Here is a 10369-nt window from a genome sequence, read left to right on the forward strand (position 1 = left end):
CGCCGGCCCTCCTCTCCCCTCCCCCCCCCTCCCCCCGGCACCTCCGCCCGAACGGCCGCGGGCGGCGCGGGACAGCGGGAAGGCGCGCGAGGGGCCGGGAGTGGAGCGGGTGGGGCTGGATGTGTGCTGCAGTGACCGGACGAGCACAAAGCTGGGGGAAAAGTGAAGGGGACAGTGTCCCGGTGACAGCTCTCTGCTCCGCTCTGAGCGGGAGAGCCCTTCCCGAGCGATTTTCAGTGCGCGGTGCAATTCGTCTGTCTTTTTAAGCCTAGTTACCGCTGAAGATATCTTTTCCTGTGCTGGGGGCAGCTCCTGCTGCATCACTGCTGCCCGGCTCTGCTGCGGGGGGGCTCAGGAGCGAGTGCCACAGAAGGAAGACGGCAGATAACGTATAGCACGTGTAACGATTCACGTTAGTTACTTTGCGAGGGATAAAAAGAAGCTTTTCTAATAGGGTAACAGGTAAACATCGAGTCTCTGGCACGAGCTTTAATTTCAAGGCGGTCTTCTCCATTAGACCGATGTGCGGTGTATCCTGCGTCCATCGCCCTGGGCTGGCTGTGCCCAAAGCTCGGGGCAGGGAGCGCGCAGCGTGGGACGGCCGCTGGTGGAGGTGGGCACGGGGAGGTCCTCACCAGTCACCGACAGGGGAAAGGCATACTGATGGGGGGGGGGGGGGGAGTTTAATTTATTGCCAGTTAATAACAAAGCTGGGCAGCGAGAACTCAAAGCGAACAAAAAGCACGCTCAAACCATGTTCCCCCTGCTCCCACTTGCTTAGTTTTGTATGAATGGTACCTGGATTAATGCACGTATTTTTCTATGTAACGTGCATATAATTGAAAGGTCAGTATTCCCATCGGTTCCATTCACTTTGTTTCTAGACATGAAAACGCAGAGCTTTGGAACAGGTGCTCACAGAAATAGGAGAGCCTCCCCACCTGGAAGTATTGAGGAGACATGTGGATGTGGCACCGAGGGACCTGGTTTAGTGACTGGAATCGGTAGGTCAGACTGATGGTTGAACCTGATGATCTTGAAGGTCTTTTTTTTTGAGCCCAAGTGTTTCTATGAGCTTCAGCTGCCTTCAGGAATTCCCATTGCCTTGTTCAGGTGCAGCCATGCTGGAGGTCACGGTTGCCATTCCCAGGAGGCAGCCAGCTCTGCCCGGTGGGTAGTGCTGCAGGGCACTCAGCTGGCCTGGGAAAGCCCTCTGGAAGCTGAGTGACCGGTGAGGCCATGCCTCGATGCTGTTAGGGGTCTGAGCTCAGGTGACCTGCCAGAGGTCACATAAGGAAGCAGGTAGCTCACCGATCACATCTCTTTAATCAGACTTGCACCTGAAAATCACTTCCAGCTGCTGCTGTTAGAGAGCTGACTTTCACAAAGGTAGCATTACACCTCCAGCGATAACTGGATGGTGAAATTAAATTGTTATTAATGATCAGCTCTTTGTACAATTACAATTTCATTACTCTTCTCTGAATGAGATATAGTTTGCTTAATGTCCCGTAGCATAAACCTTCTTTGCTAGGGTTACAGATAGATGACTTCTCGGCAGAAAGACGTGAACAAAGGAACATTGTTTAGTTGTTTAACTAGGAATTAGTGTTTAATGCAAAACAGTTGTAATGATTATTAAAACAATCACTGAAGTATTACACAGTGGCACTAGAAAGCCACAGGGATTGTTGGCTGAAGCCTTGTCTTCCTGGGCAGACTGTAACATCTTTACCCTGGACAACCCTCAATCTAAAAGATAAGGGGTTGGGGATATATACTGGGATATATGGCTTCCATGTCATAGACACAGAGTATGTTTTTCTCTGCCTTGACAGATTGCCTTTAGTAAAAGTGCCCGAGTAGCTGTGCTTAACTTGTTTAGATTCAACCTGAAATGAATCAGGAGCTGATGGTATAAGATGCTATTTAGGCATGAGACCAAACCTCCCACCGATTCAACTTAAACTCTGGAATTGTTTGTTTCTGCTGTGGAGCATCAATGAAGTACGCAGCCATGCAGTCATTTCTCCGAACATTCACAGACGAAGACTTGCTGTTCCATAAAACTGCCAGTATTTTAACAGGAAGAAGGATGCCCTCTGTGCTGTAGATATTCAGAACTGCTCTCTGGTGATCACTTGCTACTGTTTCATTGTGTACGATGTCTCAACAGCCTAGTTTCCTCCATGGACCTACCACCTGAAAGTCTGGCTTTTTGAAGGAGCAGTGAAAGAGACTGCGAAGTATCTTCTTACAGATGAATGGTTTTCCTCCTGATTTCAGTCCAAAACCATGACAGCAGTCCTCCCTCAATCACTTTAAAATTTCTCTTGAGACCAAACGTGGGAGATATGGGTTTGAAAAGTAGGCTGTCACCTGGAAGTGATGGACATAAATGTTATAAGTCTCACCATCACCCCAGCAATGTGATTCTATAGGAACATTTGCAGTCAGTGGGGGACTCTATCCACAAAGCATCTTCTGATGGAGGAACAAAATCAAGAGATGGATGAGCACGAAGGAAAAGGAAGTCCTGTACTTCTTAACTTTCTAGTGCAGCAGTCCTGGCAAAGACTGCAATGCACGCTCATTTCATTACCCTGCCCAGTGTGCTTTGATCTCGTATGGTTGTCCCCAGATTATAAATCCTGAGGGACCATTGAATCATCTGATCTGACCTCTTGTGTGTTTGCAGGCTATTAAATTTCGTTCATTACCCTTGTATTGATCTGAAGGTCTTTTGCCTGGCTACAGTTTGTGTTCCAGTGATGCCTGTGGTATTGATCTGAAGACATGAAAAGACTGAATTCATCATTTCCACTATTATTGGTTTAAATATTATCCCATTCTCCCTATTAATTTTTTCTCCTTATTTCTAATTTTATTTTGTCTCATTTCAGTTTCGAGCCATTAGGTTCCTGTTGGGATTTTCGATCCTAAACTGCAGAACATTTCAAGCACTGCTTTCTTCTTGTGTGAATGTTGGACCCAAAGGTAGTAACAGACTCAAAACGAGAGCCTTCGTTTCTCTCTAAAATCCATTTTCTGATGCTCTCAAATGAATTCTGTTTGTTTTCTTTTTAACAGATTCTCCATTTTTCCTGCATGTGTTTTTAAAATACAGATATCTCAGCTTTCTATTGTGTTACTGTATCAGTTTCATGATGTTTTATACAAGTGTAAAATCATTGCCCACTCCTAATCTATGCTTCTTTAGAGAACTGTATGCAAGAAGGTTCTTCACCAGAAGAAAATTTGCAGCTTTATAGAGGTTTATAATTTTCTTTTATTTGGGAGTTCTTAATTTTTCACGAAGCAAATTATCAGATGAAACGTATGTATCAATCAGAGTATACATTTTCATTTCTTCAGCTGCCATCCTTCCACGGAGATCTTGGTTTTGATAAATTCAGCACTTCGGTCAGGATGATGAAAAGCTGCTCTGCTCCTTGCTTCCAATACAGAGACTGCACCATCCCTGCTTATACAGCACTGCAGCCAGAGCTCATTCATAACTGATTGTCACCTATGGGCTCTAGATCTTTCACAGTCGCTGCTCTGTAGCCCCACAGCTATTCAGAGGGACCTGCACTGCCCCTTCCTAGATGAGTAATGTGAGCACGTATGGATGTTTTCTGTTTGCAAAGCGCTCTTCTCATCAGGCTACCCATATTCCTCTATGACATCTCTTCTCATCTGTGAATTTTATCAGTTTTTGATTCTGTCTGCAAATTTTGCACCTGCTGGGATGATAGCAGACATGGCTCTTTGTTTGCAGTGTATCTTCAATGCTTGCTGCTTTGGCAAGTTACCACCCATCACTGAAACTCTTCACCGGACTCTCATGTAGTAAGGAGAACCACTGGTCCCACATATTTCATATGTACTGTGTTTATGTGTCCTATCTGGTGCCAGCTCCTAAAGGTATGGCTACCAAAACATAAAGAAAATCTCTTTCTGAATAAGCAAAACTGGGGAAAAGCTCTTCTGCCTGCAGGACTGAGGAAGCTCTTAGGTATTTATAAGGAATTGATCAGATGAAACTTGAAGTGAAAGGGCACCTTAGGCAGACTTTGGCCTCCAAGAATAGATAGTTGTTGCCAAAAAAGCCCGCACACTGTGACCACCACATCCCAGCAGAAGAATTTGCTGGGGAAGGGGCACACTAGATTCTGCAACTGGATGGCTCCCATCAGCTGGGAAGAAAGTAGGCGGGAGCCAAGGCTGGGGCACTGCCCCCTCCCCAGCAGCCGTGGTTACTGTCAGTAGCTACCTTGAAGCTGATACTTACAGACAACAGGAGAAAATAGGGACAAAGCTGAACCCCTCAACCTAGGTGTCTGAAAGTGTTTATCTGTATGATGGAGCCTGGCACAACAGTCTTTGGAGCAACTGAAATTCTGGGTATGTCTTCAACCACGAAGTGTATGCCATAGACACCCCAGCGGCAATGTGTTATGTTGTCTGAAGGTTTAGGTTTCAGAAGTGCTTTTCCCGGCTATTGAGCTCAAGCTGCTGTCATCTGACCCTGCATCCAGGCTGTAGTGAAGAAACCTTCTGTAGTGAAGAACAGCTCCTTGTTATGGTCATACTTTTAACCTCCTTCCTTGCACTGTAAGTGGAATATTGGTCTGAGCTACTATTGCTTCAGTCATTTTTTTTTTCTTCCTTGCCCCAGCTCTTCCTTTTTTGCCCCAAGCTTTCTTGTGCTTGTCCTATATCTATCCCACTATGCAAAGGGGTATTCCACCTAATTTTCAATATATCAGTCCTTGCAGTCTGAGCAGAGGCAGCTCTGTGGTCCTGTAGATCGCTAACTGCAGTGTGGCAGATCAGCAGTATTTAATAGCTGGACTGCTTTCACCGAAGCATTGCTTCCAGGTTGTGGTATGGAACAATACAGGTGCACTCATGCAGTGCAGTCCCTGGAATAATAAACTAGTGCTGGGCTGGTTCTGCACAGAGCCCTGTGAAGTGTCTCTACTTGCAGCGAGGTCAGGCAGTAATCCAGATAAATTGCCAATCTGTAACTGAGCGGAGCTGACTATATATCTGAAGTCTCCTATGACTGCATTTTTGAAAATAATGACACTGAAAGAAAGCAACAGTTCAGCATTGCATTTGATAGACAGCTGGAGCTTATTTGACCTGGAAAGGGAGGAGGACATTTAGCACCTTACAGGAGTAAGCCCTCTTGGTATTTGTGAGGATTTAGTATTATACTTACAATGCACTTGGAGGAAAATAGAAGCCAACTGAAACTTATGGTTGGCACATGAAAGCTGTGATTTAATGAAATTTGTTCCATGATATGAAAGAAGGCTCTTGGAAGTGGAATAAATTGAAATACCTATGCGTAATGGTCCTGTCAGGGCTAGAGAACAGAATAACATTGTTATGATATAAGTTGCATGGGCTATATTTATATTACAAAATCTCTTATAAAAGTTGCTCTCAGTGCACTTCAATTTCTCTGATACTTGTAAGCCAAGAGTAATATTTTCCTCTTTTTCTGATGTATGAATGTGGATGATTTGAAAGAGGTCAGCTAATGCCATAGAATAATACCAGAACCCTACCCCAATGGGCTTTAAAATGCCACCATAGAGTAAAGCTGTGAGTCTCTTTTAAGTAAAAGCCAAGCACCATTTGTCTGTTGTTCAAGACGTGCCTTACAGTCCTCACAAATCAACTGAGGAGCTGCTAAGAGCTTGGTGTACTTTTAGTCATGACTTTCTGCAACAGCTCTCAATCCCAGTGGAAGTGATTGAGTGTGGACCTAATTTATAAACTCAGAAAGGCTGCCTACCATCTAGACAGTTCCTTTTGTGTTTCCCTTTTTGCATTTCATACTTGGATACACTACAGGGAAATTCACAGGAAGATCTCCTCATCAACCAGTCAAATTTTCAAGTGAATTAATTTTTCACTTTTTTTGTTGTTGTTAAGAAGTGTTTAAGCCTGATGTAGTCTTTTTGAAACAGATGGAGAGTAAGACTTTCTCATAGGGCATTGGGAGTGTATTTTGAGCCACACTTTACTAGGAAGATTCTCAAATTCACTTACAGAATCACAGAATGGCTTGGGTTGGAAGGCACCCGGAAGACCTTCCAGTTCCATCCCCCTGCTATGGGCAGGAACACTTCCCAACAGCTCAGGCGGCCCAGGGCCCCATCCAACCTGGCCTTGAACACCTCCAGGGATGGGGCAGCCACAGCTTCCCTGGGCAACCCGTTCCAGTGTCTCACCACCCTCACAGAAAGAGTTTCTTTAATTTAAACTTACTTAAGTTAAACTTACTACCTTTTAGTTTAAAGCCATTAACCCTTGTATCACTGCACTCCCTGTTAAAGGATTTTTTTCTGGCTTTCTTGTGGGAAAATACAAACAGTACTTACGGAAGAAGAGATAACATTGTCTGAAATATAACACGTCTAGATGTTTGGAACATATCTGCCTCCAACAAACTGCTTTCAGCTGCATCTTATTGCTTGTGGCAGAGAAATATTTGCTTAAGACACTAAAGGATAAGAGGATGATTTGATAAAAAGTGATTTTAAATACAAAATCATGTAGAATCATTCACAACAGTTCTTTGTATTCAGTAAAGCAAAGCTTTGTGCACTGCTCTGTAAGTATGTTAAAGCGTGGGTGTATCTGAAGATGTAAAAAGGGATTTCCATACTTAATGTAAACAAAACTACTAAATTATCTTGATACCTAATTTGCATAATTTTGAACTGAACCATGAAGTCACATGCTCTAAAATCTTAGTGATACTGAAGTGAACCAAGTCTCAACAAATGTGACCTATGAACTAAGTGCAGGAGAGGATGGGAAAGTGTACTGGTTCTTCAGTTACTTCCTGCTAGTTGACTTGCTGCAGTTTATGTGGGGTGGTTGACTAACAAAGATGAGGAGTTTATCGAGGCTTCAGTGGCCATTAATCATTGGATTAATTTGTTTGTAGTTGGTTTGGGAAATCAAGATTTCTCAGTATAGTCTTAGAAACCCAAAATTCTTACTAATAAAATTCATTTGTTTTGCATCGATGTTAAAAAGATAGCACAATGTCAGATTTCACCTGTTTGTCGAGTGTTTTAAAATGTGGAGGAGACAGTAAGAAGTAAGAGAAAGGACAGAAAGGAACTTACTTGATGGGGTCTCTTCAGGCCTGTTGGCTGCAATTAACCTGTGCAAACACACATATCCCTTTTATTGAAGACTGCCACATACAGACATGAAGTTGGTTGCAGAGAGGATATCAGATGCAGGGAGGATACCTTGAGCAAAGCTGACAACGTTTACAAGTTCATAGATTTTACCCAGTCAGTATAGTTATTGCTGATGAGTACGGGAGAAGGGAAGAATGGCCATGTCAGATAAAGCCAGAGGTCTGCTCCGCCTAACCTCCTGTGTCCCACAGCAGATCCATCCCAGGCCCAGCGCCATAGGGAACTTCCTGGTATGGCACACGCATCCAGACCGCCATGTTGAGCAGCCGCCTCGGAGCCCAGTCTGCACAAACAGCCTCCTGAACTCCTCCTGGCTCTGTGACGACAAGCTCCACAGCCTCGTTATAAAGCAGGGAAGGTACTTCGCTTTGAAATGTGCTGCCTGACGCACTACAGAAGTTTTCTTTACATTAAGCTGTCCCTTAAAACAGTAAAAATGAACTAATGAGAGGTCTGCTGTGGTAGCCAGCTATAGATTTATCTCCAAGTGCATTAATGCTACCATTTGATTTGCAGGTGTAAATTGAATATTTATGTGGCACTGCTGTTCTTATTCCCCTAAGCCCTCTACAGCGTATGAATGAGCTGCTGTATTTGAGCTGCAGTGTGTGCAATCAGAGGCTTCTGGTTCCTTTGGGAATTCAGTTATAGCATGAAATTAATCTTTTTCAGCTACTCTGGTTGAGCAGGTGAAAAGTGAAAATAATTATCAAAGTACTGTGGCCTCCAGTAATTGTGTGAAACCTCTGAATATGCCTGCACTGCAGCTTGCTAACATAGTTTGCAACTGTCTCAAATGGCACAGTGCTTAAAATAGATAACAGCGCTGTTTTATTCTTGAAATGCTGGAACGCTGCAAAAACCACGTAGTCACTCACACGGCTTTGAAAAGCCACTCATTTTCAGCACAAGCATTGAGTGAATTGCTTATTCAACTTACTCGGTGCTCTTCTGACGTGCCCCAGGTAGCTGGGAACGCAAGTAATTGGGCTCAGTGTGGTGGCTGTCTTTTTAGATGGAATGACAAGAGCTGATTTTGCTGGTGCTGCCCACATTATCAAGAAAGAATACAGTATCTAACCAAGAGAACTGGCACCAAACCTTAAATAGGAGCTACTGTTGCTTGTTTTGGCTGAATACCAAGAATGGCTAAATATAAGTTTAGGGCTTACTTTCACTGCTTGGTGCATACTGTTAATAATCTAGCTGCTTTTACTTAACCCTTCTCACTCGCTGAGGAATCAAAACAATTTCCAGAAAAGTCAGTGGCTGCTTCTTTTGCTCACTTTTTTTCAGCTAGTTCTTTGCTTTTTAAACGTTCAGTACAAATGAGAAACCCAAAGATGCTCAGGAAGGTTGTGAAGGAACAACTTGATCTCATTCAGCAGCTTGTAAGAAAGTAGTAAAGGAGAAATCTGAGCAGATATATTCTGGCCTTGCTTAGAACAGACTTTTTTCCATACTAGGAGTGATGTTCCTCTTCACCTGTGCATCAACAGAAATAATAACTAGAGTAAGCGAAGAACCCGTTGTCTAAAGGCTGGGAACTGCACCTGAGCAGACTCGAGTCCAGAGCTAGCGGCTCATGCTCCTGTGAGGAAGACTGGGGCATCTGGGAGTAATGGTTAGACAAATCTCCCTCTGAGATCTGTCCTCCTCAGCTTTCAGGAAAGGAAGACTGACAGCCACTAGGATCGCTTGGTACCCAAAATCCAAGCGGTGTTTTCAATCTTGTGTTTTTAACCAGATTATGACCAAGGGAAGAGACTTGAAACAGGTTGTAGGCCCAGAGGAGCAGCAGGATTTCAGATCATTCTGCTGTCAGCTGGGTTAGACATGTCTCAGGCTCAGCATATCAGATGCTGAATATCCAGTTCTGTCCTTTTCACGGCAGGACCTTGGCTTTAGGAATTCCACACGCAGCCTGACGGTGCCCCAACCACCATGAAACTGAGATCCAGCTCAGGTTAAGGCATAGGTGCTAAATGTTCTCTAATATGTTGCTTATGAGCACTTCTACTTGTTTTGGAGAAGTCACACAGAAAGTTACTAGCAAATTTTGCTAGGGGACTGGAGAGAAGTGCTGAGTGGTTTGGAAGAGGAAGTTGCATCCCCCTACCAACTCTAGTGGGACATCTTGGTTACACTTAGCCCAAGAATAGCAGGAGTTCCTAAGCATTCAGCTCATGTGAAAAAATGATTTTTTTGTGCAAACCACAGCACAAATGAGTCTGCTATTATTAGTGACTGGTGTCACTTACTCAGGGTCAGAATCTTGCTATCATCTCTTAAGATGAGTGCCAAGGGTTTACAGGCATGAAATGCCCTTGCTTTGCTCAAGACTTATTGATAACTCGTCTAGCTGGGGATGGAGTACAACCTCTTTGCTTGTAAAGCAGCATGTAATATCAATCTCAAAAACATGTAGATTGATTGGTTAAAGCTTCTACATTCTCCTGGAAATTGGAAAACATGCTGAGGCCAAATTATGCAAGAAGTACATGTGAACTTCATGACATCGGTCATGGACATGCCTAATTGAAACTCTTGGGGTTTTGCTTTTCTTATGCTGTCTGTATGGATACAGTGATATAGAGTAAGATTTGATTTATGAAGATGCTGATATCTAGAATGACTGACCGTCTGTCAGTATTGATTCTGGAAATCAACTGTTGCTGGAACAAATCTGACAGAATAAAATGTCTAAGTGTATATCTGTCACTACTCATTTGTCCTTTCTGGCCATTTTTATAGGTGTGATATGGGCATCTAAAATGAAAAAGCATGTTAATAGTTCAGAGGTGAAATAAAAGTTGATGAGTATATGCTGTGGTAAAAAAAAAAAAATCCAACAGGCCACTTTCTGCTTGCCAAGTGATTTCAAGGATGCTATGTTGATATTCCATCTGTTCACTGAGCAAGGTAACTCTAACTCAAGCGTGAAAGGCCTTACTTACTAAACTACAGGGAAGAACAGAAATGCACACTTGAGCTACCATATTTAAGTCCTTTTAAGACTTATGAAACAGTGTGTGGCTATTATATCCCTACAGAAAATCCATGATTTATGCTATGTGCGTAATCTAGGCAGAAGGTAAATTTCAGCATGCTGTAGACAGGAACTTTGGTTT

The 10369-nt window shown here is 43.4% G+C and overlaps 1 long non-coding RNA gene across 4 annotated transcripts; it reads left to right on the forward strand.

Annotated features, from left to right (window-relative positions):
• The first annotated feature begins 24 nt into the window (after positions 1-24).
• On the forward strand, positions 25-9950 carry LOC101749281. Of its 4 annotated transcripts, none has more exons than XR_005842136.2 (4): positions 25-462; positions 885-1004; positions 1839-4617; positions 7430-9950. It is a non-coding gene; the product is annotated as an uncharacterized LOC101749281 (long non-coding RNA). The 4 variants fall into 4 exon arrangements; XR_005842137.2 differs by having other exon boundaries at positions 7433-9950; XR_005842138.2 differs by having other exon boundaries at positions 1839-2997; positions 3376-9950.
• Positions 9951-10369: the final 419 nt, after the last annotated feature.

The sequence above is a fragment of the Gallus gallus genome, chromosome 1, assembly GCF_016699485.2.
Source record: "Gallus gallus isolate bGalGal1 chromosome 1, bGalGal1.mat.broiler.GRCg7b, whole genome shotgun sequence".
NCBI lineage: Eukaryota > Metazoa > Chordata > Aves > Galliformes > Phasianidae > Gallus > Gallus gallus.